Below are 10,000 nucleotides of genomic sequence, written 5' to 3'. Positions count from 1 at the left end.
GCGGGTCGCATAGGAACAAGCTTTTATATCATCAAACATTTTGGCGATATATTTTGAAAAGCGTTTCAAACTGGAAAGATTACAACATTGCTCGGCTCTGCGATCGTCAAAATAGACGAAACAGGGGAACTCGATCTTGACACCCGGCTCAGCAGTTTTTCTCCTAAATCACTCCGAATTCTCAGGATAGGATCCCTAGACGTATGCTGGATATCGTATATGATAACTGCCGCTCTCTTTGTAAAAACTGCAACTCGGTAGAGAGATCGTGGAAAAACTTTCTTTTGCGTTTGGAATTGCAATGCTCTATTTTCCACCGAAATTTAAGATTTAGGGCCGACTGTACACGAATAGGTTGAATGACAACGTGATGCTTAAACAAACAAAATCGTTTCCGTTGCCAAAACTGGTAGCCAAAGAGGTCGTCAGAGGCAGCACTTCGGTTTCTTTGAAGATTAGCGAAATTTTTCGAGAATTTTTGCCAATCCGCAAAAAAAAAAAAGAGTTTTTCGAACGTGGGGTCCCACTTTTTTCGCATCTTGTAGTGACAGATTAATAACTTGTATAAACAAAATTTGCTCTTCTGTGACTCAGGCCAAAGCGCAGACAAAAAAAAACTGAACTTCAGTAACGTGTTGAGTTCCTGTCCTTGGAAGTCTAAGTAACGAGATCTTGCCATGCATCTCGACAAACGGGCCAGCCTGCCTCTGTGCAAATTAGACATCTCTGTCTGAAACCGAGCCAGCCAGTTCATACGGGCTGGTGGTTAAATCCAAAAATCTGAACAAGGTTGCTTAAACTGTTAAGGAGTGTATTATCTAAAGACGACTGCATGCATTGCTTTTAAATCTCTGATGATGAAACGAAGACAGTGCCTTTCCAAACATTTGGCTTTAGAAAATATAAATTCCTTCACAGTTCAATCAGCCTTCCTCTTTTAGGTTTTTGGTGATATTGCTTACGGTTTTGCCACGCATGTATTGCCTTCACAGTGTTATGTACTCCGAGTATGAAGAGGCCCTTTGTCAGATTCATTCACTTGAGAATCATTGGCTCATGTGACCTCAAATAATGGCAAGAACACTGATTGAATGTCTTCATATCTTCACAGACGTTTTGGTAATTTTGACAGCTATATCAATGTGATATGGGTAAGCCTCATAGACAGCACAAATATAAGAGCAAAAGAAACAGATCTTATGATAGACTAAGCTCATAAGAACATTCACCTTGCGTTTAAGAACCAAAAGGTAGAAATCAACGGTGTCTGATCCTAATCCACCCGCAAGCCAACATACCTCTGGGCATAATGAGATCAAAACGCTTGAAGGTGAGGTGATACTTTTAGCACGAGAAGATAAAATTCGTATCCGCATGCGGTCATGTAATGTTCTGTTTATCATATAGATATTGATGAAATGTCTAGATTTAAAACAACTTGTTTTATTCAGTTTCGAAATGATGAAAAAGTGGTCACCAACCGCTAAAACACGCATGTTGTGTAACATACAGCAAGCTATGAAAGTTATGAAAAAGAAATCATGATAATGTCAAATTTTGCAATAAAAATGTTAATGTAGTAGAGAAGAATTATATTAAAGCACAAAAGTATCTTACAATGAAGAGAAAGCTCGCGTTTTATTGGCTAATCGTGTTGGTTACTATGACAACACCTATATCCTCACATGTGAGAGAAAAATAATTTGTTCACTGCGCGTGGTGAAGATATGATTTTTTAGTGAAGGGAGAATCCTGGTATTTCATCAATATATATATATATAATAATAAAATTAATTATATCTACTAGCTCTCACATCAACTGGAAGGCCAGAGATCATCTCCCATGGATCAAAATCACTTCCCAGAGACTAAAGTAAGTTCAGAATTTTCCAGTTTTCATTGTTTGGTTAAAGTGCGTTTTATTTTTTTTTTCTTCATCGCGTGATTAACCTTATATCGCCTACTCATCAGGGGATTTTCCCCTGATGAGTGGGCGACTACTACACAGGTATTGAGCACTGTTTTGCTGCAAGTTCCAGCAAGTTCCGAAATAAATTGTGCGTATAGAAATATTAGTCTCAGTTTTATGACACCGTGGGTTGACTTGGCTTACAAATATAACACTACCACGTCGTCTACAAACACATCCATAGGCTATACAGTGCCTTTCCATACTTTCCACGATAAAATTAGGCCAGACAAACCTCAAATTACTAGAAAAAAAAAGGCGAAGCAAACAGTCAAAAATCAAGACATCAGACAGACAGTAATGTAATAGTAATGTCTATTATTACTGGGATAAAACCCGTAAAACGATTACAGTTAGTCTGATTATCCATCTGCTGTTTTAATTAGATTAACAAATGGTAAACGGCTCAGCGCGCACTATTGAGTTATGGTGCACGCGGGAGGTTGCTAAGCACGAGAGAAGCGTCAGTCGCTCGGAGGCGATAGCCGAGAGCGACTCTAGCTTCTTGAGTAATTAATTGTAATTGTAGATAGGGGACCTTCCTAGAAAAGCTCGATTAGAGCTTGCTAAGATGATAATGATAATAATAATAATAGTTATTATTATTATTATTATTATTATTATTATTATAATTATTATAATAATAATAAATCATTATAAGTGTAATATAATGGACAAATAAATAAAATTAAATTAATTAAATTTAAATTTAAAAAATAAAGGTCTTAACCCTTTCACCGCCGGGGTCTTCCCCATTAACTCGTAAAATTGTCTGGCGTTAGACACTAGAGTAAAATCTATAAGTGTTAATGGCACTGATTTGTAGCGCTAGATGTTGTGAAAGTCACACCAGATAAGAAAACGTGGGCTCATTGTTATAATATGCTCACGTTGTCGTCAGAACGAAAAATTTGGTGATTTCATGTTGTTGTTTTGTAGAGTACGGCAAAAAAATACACAGAAATTCGTGCTACAATTCAGGTTTGACGACAACGGAAGCATACAAATGCGAACCTTTCATTGTTTACTTTTACTCGGAAACCGTTCCCGCCCAATTTAAGGAATACTTCGCCCACATTGTATGACGTGAACGAGATGGAGTACATAAATTTTAAGTGACGTTTTCCGTCGTCGACGCCGCTGTCGTAGATCTTAAGTCCCCAACGAGAACAGATCTTCTTCCTACTCTTTGTGACGATTGCATTATACGAAGCATGGACAAATGTCACTTCTCTCTCGGTCACTGAAGAATATGTCTTCATAGAAAAACTTTTTTTGACAGAACATTTAATTTGGCTTCCTGGATTTCAATAACCAGTGTGGCTATCAAATCTCTGTCATTATCATCGCTTTAGAGAATAAAACTCCGGCGACTATCCTTTGCTATTCACTTACCAGCCTCAAGTAGTTTAAGGACTGGGTATAAAGTACGTTTGGAAAATATGGTTGATCAGCTATATCTCCCAATAGATTGCCTGGAACAAGATGAAATCTCCCTCGAAGATAAATGATATAATTGTCTTCTTTTGCCTTAACGTACAATAGTGATCATGTGACAAGTCAAGTGATCACAATTTTACACTATCCTAAATCAGCGAATTGATGGCGAATTTCATTGCTACAGATAAATAAAGTAGCGTTTCTGATAGACATCTAACATATCTAACTTTCTACGCTTGGAATGATCTTCCTCGAGTTTTGAAATTGGAATTATAAATTATTAAAGCCCGAGTTTTGAACTCAAGTGTGACCTTCGTCCTCATATTTTTTTTTTATTTCAGCTACACTACACAACAGACAACCAATACATTGAACCATTAGGTTTATTTTGGATGTTTTGGCCGAGCACCGGCATACAATACCGTTGCTATCACAGAAATCGCCGTCACAGCACGCGACAATAAGACATACCTAGAGCTTAGCAACCACTAACAAACATCGTGGTTAGAACGGCGGCCTGAAAAAACCTGTCGTAAAAAACCCCGTGGGAAAAAAAGGCCCAAGCTCATGAAACCTTCCTACTTGGTTTTATGCGTACTGACAAAAAACAAACAAACTTAGTAATAACTGAGATGGTGTCGGCCTAGACTGATTGCCCACGTGCAATCAGAAGCTTAAGTACCCATATCACTTTACCCATAATGCGTCTATACTCAAGGGCCCAGGCCCTTAGCCTGTTGCTCTCGTGCCGCAAAAAATATTTAATTTCCGGCTTATTAGTTGGCACTCAATCGCCAAGAATTCCATTTCTTATCGATGGACAGTCATTTCAAACGTGGAAAGCTGGAAATGGTTAATTTTGCATATACTTGTTCTGCCTAATATGGTCAAGGAACGCGTCAGCGATAAAGCAAGCTGAAAATATTTTGCAGCTCTGAGAAAGAATGGCCGCCAAAAACCGTTTTGGACCCGCCGGAATTGACCGAGGCAGAAATTGATGCTTCAGTGGAAGAGTTGTTGATCCTGGAGCTTTTAATGAAACAATTATTCTCATCGGGCTTGCTGGATATAAAATGATTATAACCAACTCGGCGATACGCGCCTTGTTGGTTATCCATCAATTCATATCCAGCGCGCCCTCGTAGAATAATTGTTATTAGAAAAGTGTTTTTATTTGATATTCCTTGCTAAAACCGTCACCTCGCAGGATAATTATTAGATATCCACAGTAGCCACCTCCTTTTCGGTGAATAGTTGTTAACTTTACCTCAGACTTAAAACAAGTTGTGGAATAGGCATGCATAGTCTTCGCTTGGCGAGCCGCTATGACCAGTGCACGTATTTTAAACGAGTAGTTTGATTGTGAGTGGGAACTGTTGTTCGTGTCGTGATCAAAATCTCGCGAAAGTTGATCTCTCTATTTTCTTTTCTGTTTGGTTCACTGTCGCAGCCATCGTTAAAACGATAGCGATAATCAGTTTGTTACAGCAAACCTGTTTTGCAGCAGCCTGAGCCATTAATTAAGTCACTTCACTCAAGAGCCATTATTCTCCCATATTTCTTTCTCGATATCAATATAAAAACAAAGGTGCCGGCCTCAAATGTTCGTAGGACAAATCTCAATTGGCTCTGATAGATGCGTATCCGTGAGGAAATACACTTTTGTTTCGCTAAATAGCGCTATTTGTATTCTTAAACAAATGCGACACGATTTTTGGCACGTTTTCCAACTTCGTAGCTTCTAAACTCACCGCATCCGCGTATTTTGCAACCAAAAACAGTGCGTGGAATGGCACTTTCAAGTGAATTGGATATAAACTGGTTCATCCGCTTGTCAAAGCTTGACAGATTTTACAAAATTATTAATCTGGCAAAGAATTCGAATTTTGGGGGAATTTCGGCATCTTATTCAGTTTTATTGAAAGCTGCATTAGCGTTTAAACGAGAGCATCTCGTTAATATATTTTTGGCGAGCTACAAACGACAGTTTTCCGCTCTTTTTTGTTTGGAACTGAATTGTTTTATTAGGAATCAGTTGGGGAATTGCGAGATTGTATTTGGACATCTTGCCTTACGGAAGGACGATATCGGACAAAAATTATTTATAAGTGAGTACTCGATATCCAAAGTAGAGAAAGGCTGAGCTCTGCATTGCGTTGACCTGACATGGAATTTGACCAAAACGGATGCCCATCGCACCGAAGCCAAGGACTATAACATTAGCTGTGATCAGATCGGTGAATGAATGGACTGACTCTGTTTTTCAGCCGCTATCTTCGCTAGCATAGTCTCGTTTTTCCCTCTTTTTGACTCACGAGTGCAGATCTAACAAAACAGCCTAGGGCAAGATTATTTCGATGGTCGGTTTTTGTGTCAAGTGAGTAACGGTCGCGGAGTGGATCGCCAATCTCTTTGAAAGTAGTATACGCAATTCCTCTGCATTCTTCTCTCAGAAACGCAATTCCTCTACATGTTTCTCACAAAAACAATTACCCAGTAACTAATAACTAAATGACCCACTTACCTTGAAGAAATGCAGCGCTATTCTAAGTCTCAAAGAGATAATTATACTCAACAAATTTTTCCACGCTCCCCAAACTCGCCAATTAACATGCCCATTGCATTCATGTGTTTTAAATGTATCTGATGAAGTATAATTTCCTTAAATTTAACGGATATTACGATAAATACTTAGGAACAAATCAACATGAGTTCATCACTTAAAGTTGCTGCCAGTGACCAGGATGAACCGTTCTGATGAAAATCCGTCTTTTCCGGCGGTTTAATTAAAGGCTTAAAATATCGCTTACACTCTTTGCGGATAGAGACGTAGCTAGAAGTTCGATTACCTATGAAGAAGATGATGAAATATATTAAAGGGGTTGCGACATAGGATGGTGTTTAGTTTGTGTTGCTTTTTTGGAGTGTTCTGAGCGTTGGTGGCTATACCGGATATGGATTTGGTGTAATTTTACACTCAGTAACTCAATGGTCAGATGTCATTTGAAATTATCGATTGATGGTGTTATGTAAATAGATTATTCCATTCTCGTCGAAATTTGTTCTGCCGTCAAGTAGAACTGTCACTGGCTCGGAGACGATATCCGACTTCTCGAGGGCATCACAAAAGAGCACAAGCTGTTAAATTCATAGAGAGACACCAAGCAGAACACACCTATTTCCGATTATTAAGACTTATGGCAGTTTCCCTGTCGTTAGCTACATTCCTAGCTAAAAAAAAAGGTGATTGTCGAGAGCATCACAAAAGAGCACCAGCTGTTAAATTCATAGTGAGAAACCAAGAAAAACACGACTACTTCCGTTTATTAAGACTTGTGACATTGTTTCCTCGTCGCTAGCCACATTATTAACCAAAAAAGTGTTTGCTTTTCGGAAATAAGTTCTACATACCCCTTTTTATAACATACCTTTTTGATAAGAACAGTACCAAGAAGTTGAACATAGCAAGAACATACAGAGTCAGTTAACAACGATGGCTTCATGCCATATTTTGTCTTTTTCAGTTTTTGCTTATTTTGTTTTGGCTTTGTGAGTAGTATAAAAATAAGACTGCAGTCTAACAGGAAAACTAAGTCAAATACTGAGGACGTTTTTTTGAAATTAACAATGTGATTTTCTTATTACGTGATACACTGACGAACAACTCACAAAGTAGGCAACTTTAATAAAATGTTAAGAACGTTTTTAGGCTCAAATCGCAAAAAAATACGAACGCTCAGCCTCGGCTCCAAACTAGACGTTCGTATAGAAAAACAAAAATGTATTTGGACTATTCATAAGGTCTACCATTCTATTGCCATCGACAGAGAGCATATATTCTTCAATGATTCTTACTTGGACCTCCACAAAGCTGATTAGTTATAAAAATAAAAATAAATTATTAAAAATGAAAAAAAAAGGTGACCTTTTGCTTGGGTGGTCTCATCAATAAGTGCATTCAAATCAATATGACTGTAGTTTACATATGCATCTTGTGGGTAAAATCCGTTCTCAGGTTAAATCCGTTTAACGTAGTAAATTCGTGGTCCTCATTTTACCTAAGTGGGTTGGATTATGCACTCAACCTAGTTTAAACCCCTCCTGAAACCCATCTTAACACATGTTCTTAGTCTTCGGTATTAGGGAGTTTAAGATCACAACTCGACGGTAACGAAAACGCCATTTAAAATTCCAACTTCAGGTCAATTAATCTTTTTCGTCATCATGTCGGCTCGTTCAACTTCTAAAAACTAGTGTAACTTTCCATGAACTGAATTAGGAGGTGCGGTGTTAAAGCTACGACAGCAAATTCAAATTCGCTGCCTTGTGTTCACGTTCTCTGAAAAACTTGAGAATTGGTAATTTCACGTCGCAGATTTGCAGAAAACGTGAAAGAAATGTACAAAAATGAAAAATGCACGTGCAGAGCGTGCAAAGCTATTGCTTTTGCTCATTAAATATGCATAATTTGTGACGTTTTCGTTGCCGTCGCGTCGTAGATCTTAAACTCCCTAATATTATCTTAGCTGTTTCTGTATTCATACACTTATTAATTCAGTCTCAATATTACAACATAGTAAGGGAACAAAGAACTGTATTATGCACTTACCGGTACTGGAACTCGCACCCTCCAGATTTGTAGTACTGTGTCTTCACAACGACACTACAACAACGGACATGCTCAATCCAACACAGTTCTTTTCATTATTTACTTTTCTATGATTGGTCAATTAATATCTATGTATAACAACCAAAAATAATCCTAACCTGACCCGAATTTTTCTTCAGACTTAATTTAGGCTCCAGTTTCTTCAATCCATCTGAGAGCGTATTCAACCTAGGTAAAAAGAGGATCACCAATTTAACCTAGTTTAAAACGAATTCAACCTGAAAACGGATTTTACCGGCAACATACATACCAAATATTGAATTATATTACATATCTTATAAAAATAGATTCCGGCGTCAATTTTGATGCAAAAATCATAACTTCTTCTTCGAAAAATGTATCACTAAAATCATGCAACGTTTGCAATCATTAAAGCAACTGTGCCCGGGCCCAGCTCGTGTCATGGCAATCAGCACCCTTAATCATTTGCCAATGAAAAGTAGTTTGACCGGGACATACAAATTAAAGATCTATTATTTTTAATTGTTGTATTTCCTTTCTTTATATCATTTTTGGATAGATTTCTATCAGTTCATTGCCATCATGTAAACTGATTCACCAGTACTGAATCAAAAGAATGTCACACCTCATCGAGAGGATGGCCTCATATTCTCAGTCTAGCGTGCTCTAGCAAAATAGAGTCGTTATTGTAATATTCTCATTATGGGATATGGCAAGCCAGTTTTTTTAATCGACTTCAAACCAGGAGAATAAGAGAAAGATTAAGAAGGGCTAAACTATGTCAATCATTGAAGATCGAAACTTTGGAGGTGAAAATTTTCAATTGAAAATTGCGAGCAATACACCACCACATATAGGTCAATTAACCACTGCTAACCTTGCAAATCCTGACAGAGATTTTTACGACACACCCCACTGTGCTGAGCTAATGCTAACTGACGTTTTTGACAAACGCTTTCCTTTCTTTACCATTTATTTGCGCTTTTTTTTTTTGCTAGTGGTATTGATCAGGTTGAGGCACAGCTTGGTTCCAAACATCAACAAAAATTGTTCTTCAATCAACCATTCTCTTAACTTGACGAGAGGTCTAGAAAAGGATATTGGATTAGTGCAAGAATTGGCCTAAGCCGGAAGACACTTGAAAGCATAACTTTGGGCATTTGCTCTCAATCCTTCCAGAGAATCCTTGACTCTTGTTGTACTTACTCGTTAAGATAATAGACACAATGAAATTCTGAGAATCTTTTCCTGGTTATAATGCAAACAATATGAGAACGCAAGGCTCGTATCATGTAAGTTCTGAAGATTGATGAAAAAAGACAAAACAAATGGGAGTCTACTACGTAAATAAAAAATTCAAGGGGCACTTTACAATCTGCTTTATTTCTCAGAAGAGTATTTTCAAATAAGGATGCATAAACACTGACAAGCTCGTAATATAATAGTGAATGTGTTAATTTAATCAGTAATGGCTGGTAAAGTGTTCTCCTATGTCTAGTGTCGTTTTTTCGGAAAGAATGCTGTACCAATACAGGGCCAATTGAGAAGACTGTCACATAAAGGTTTCCTCAAAATTACGTTTTCCATCGTGCCAAATATATTGATCCGCTTCACTAGTCTTCCACTTAAATTCTATATTTTAATTTTGCAGGACAGGCAAGAGATTCCCGAAATGCCTTGTTGTCAGCCTCATTCTTTTGAGTTGTGCTCTAGGAGGAAGAATGAACAGCAAGTTTTGAATTTTAAACTCAATTGTCTGAGACGTGCGCGAGTTCACGAAACGTCAGACAGATTCCCTTGTCTTTTCTTATCTCTTCCTTGTTTCTCATTATTGTTTTCCGAGACCGGAATCCTTATGTTCTTATAAAAAAAAAGTCCACAGGAAAAAATAACGCACGTACTGAAGTTAAGACGTCACATTTATATTATATAGAACCGACAAGGTCTTGTTTATTATATCG

The 10,000-nt window shown here is 37.7% G+C and overlaps 1 protein-coding gene and 1 long non-coding RNA gene across 3 annotated transcripts in view; both read right to left on the bottom strand.

Moving 5' to 3' along the window:
* The window catches only part of LOC138010853 (uncharacterized), a 12,797-nt gene extending 6,654 nt beyond the window's left edge, over positions 1-6,143 (bottom strand). Inside the window, exon 1 of one of the 2 annotated variants that reach the window (XR_011124566.1) lies at positions 5,934-6,143. This is a non-coding gene — a long non-coding RNA (uncharacterized lncRNA). Of the gene's footprint in view, positions 1-962; positions 1,224-5,933 lie in introns of those variants that run through there. The other variant, XR_011124567.1, reaches the window with a different exon arrangement.
* Positions 1-10,000, bottom strand: part of LOC138010848 (uncharacterized) — a 68,608-nt gene that overhangs the window by 48,435 nt on the left and 10,173 nt on the right. Inside the window, exons 2-3 of the mRNA XM_068857876.1 lie at positions 8,177-8,246; positions 8,019-8,072 (exon numbers count right to left, since the gene is read on the bottom strand). The gene's annotated coding sequence lies outside the window, so the exon portion shown is untranslated. The remainder of the gene's footprint in view (positions 1-8,018; positions 8,073-8,176; positions 8,247-10,000) is intronic.

Source organism: Montipora foliosa, chromosome 7 (genome assembly GCF_036669935.1).
Source record: "Montipora foliosa isolate CH-2021 chromosome 7, ASM3666993v2, whole genome shotgun sequence".
NCBI classification, from domain to species: Eukaryota; Metazoa; Cnidaria; class Anthozoa; order Scleractinia; family Acroporidae; genus Montipora; species Montipora foliosa.
This window is presented reverse-complemented; position numbering and strand designations above follow the sequence as displayed.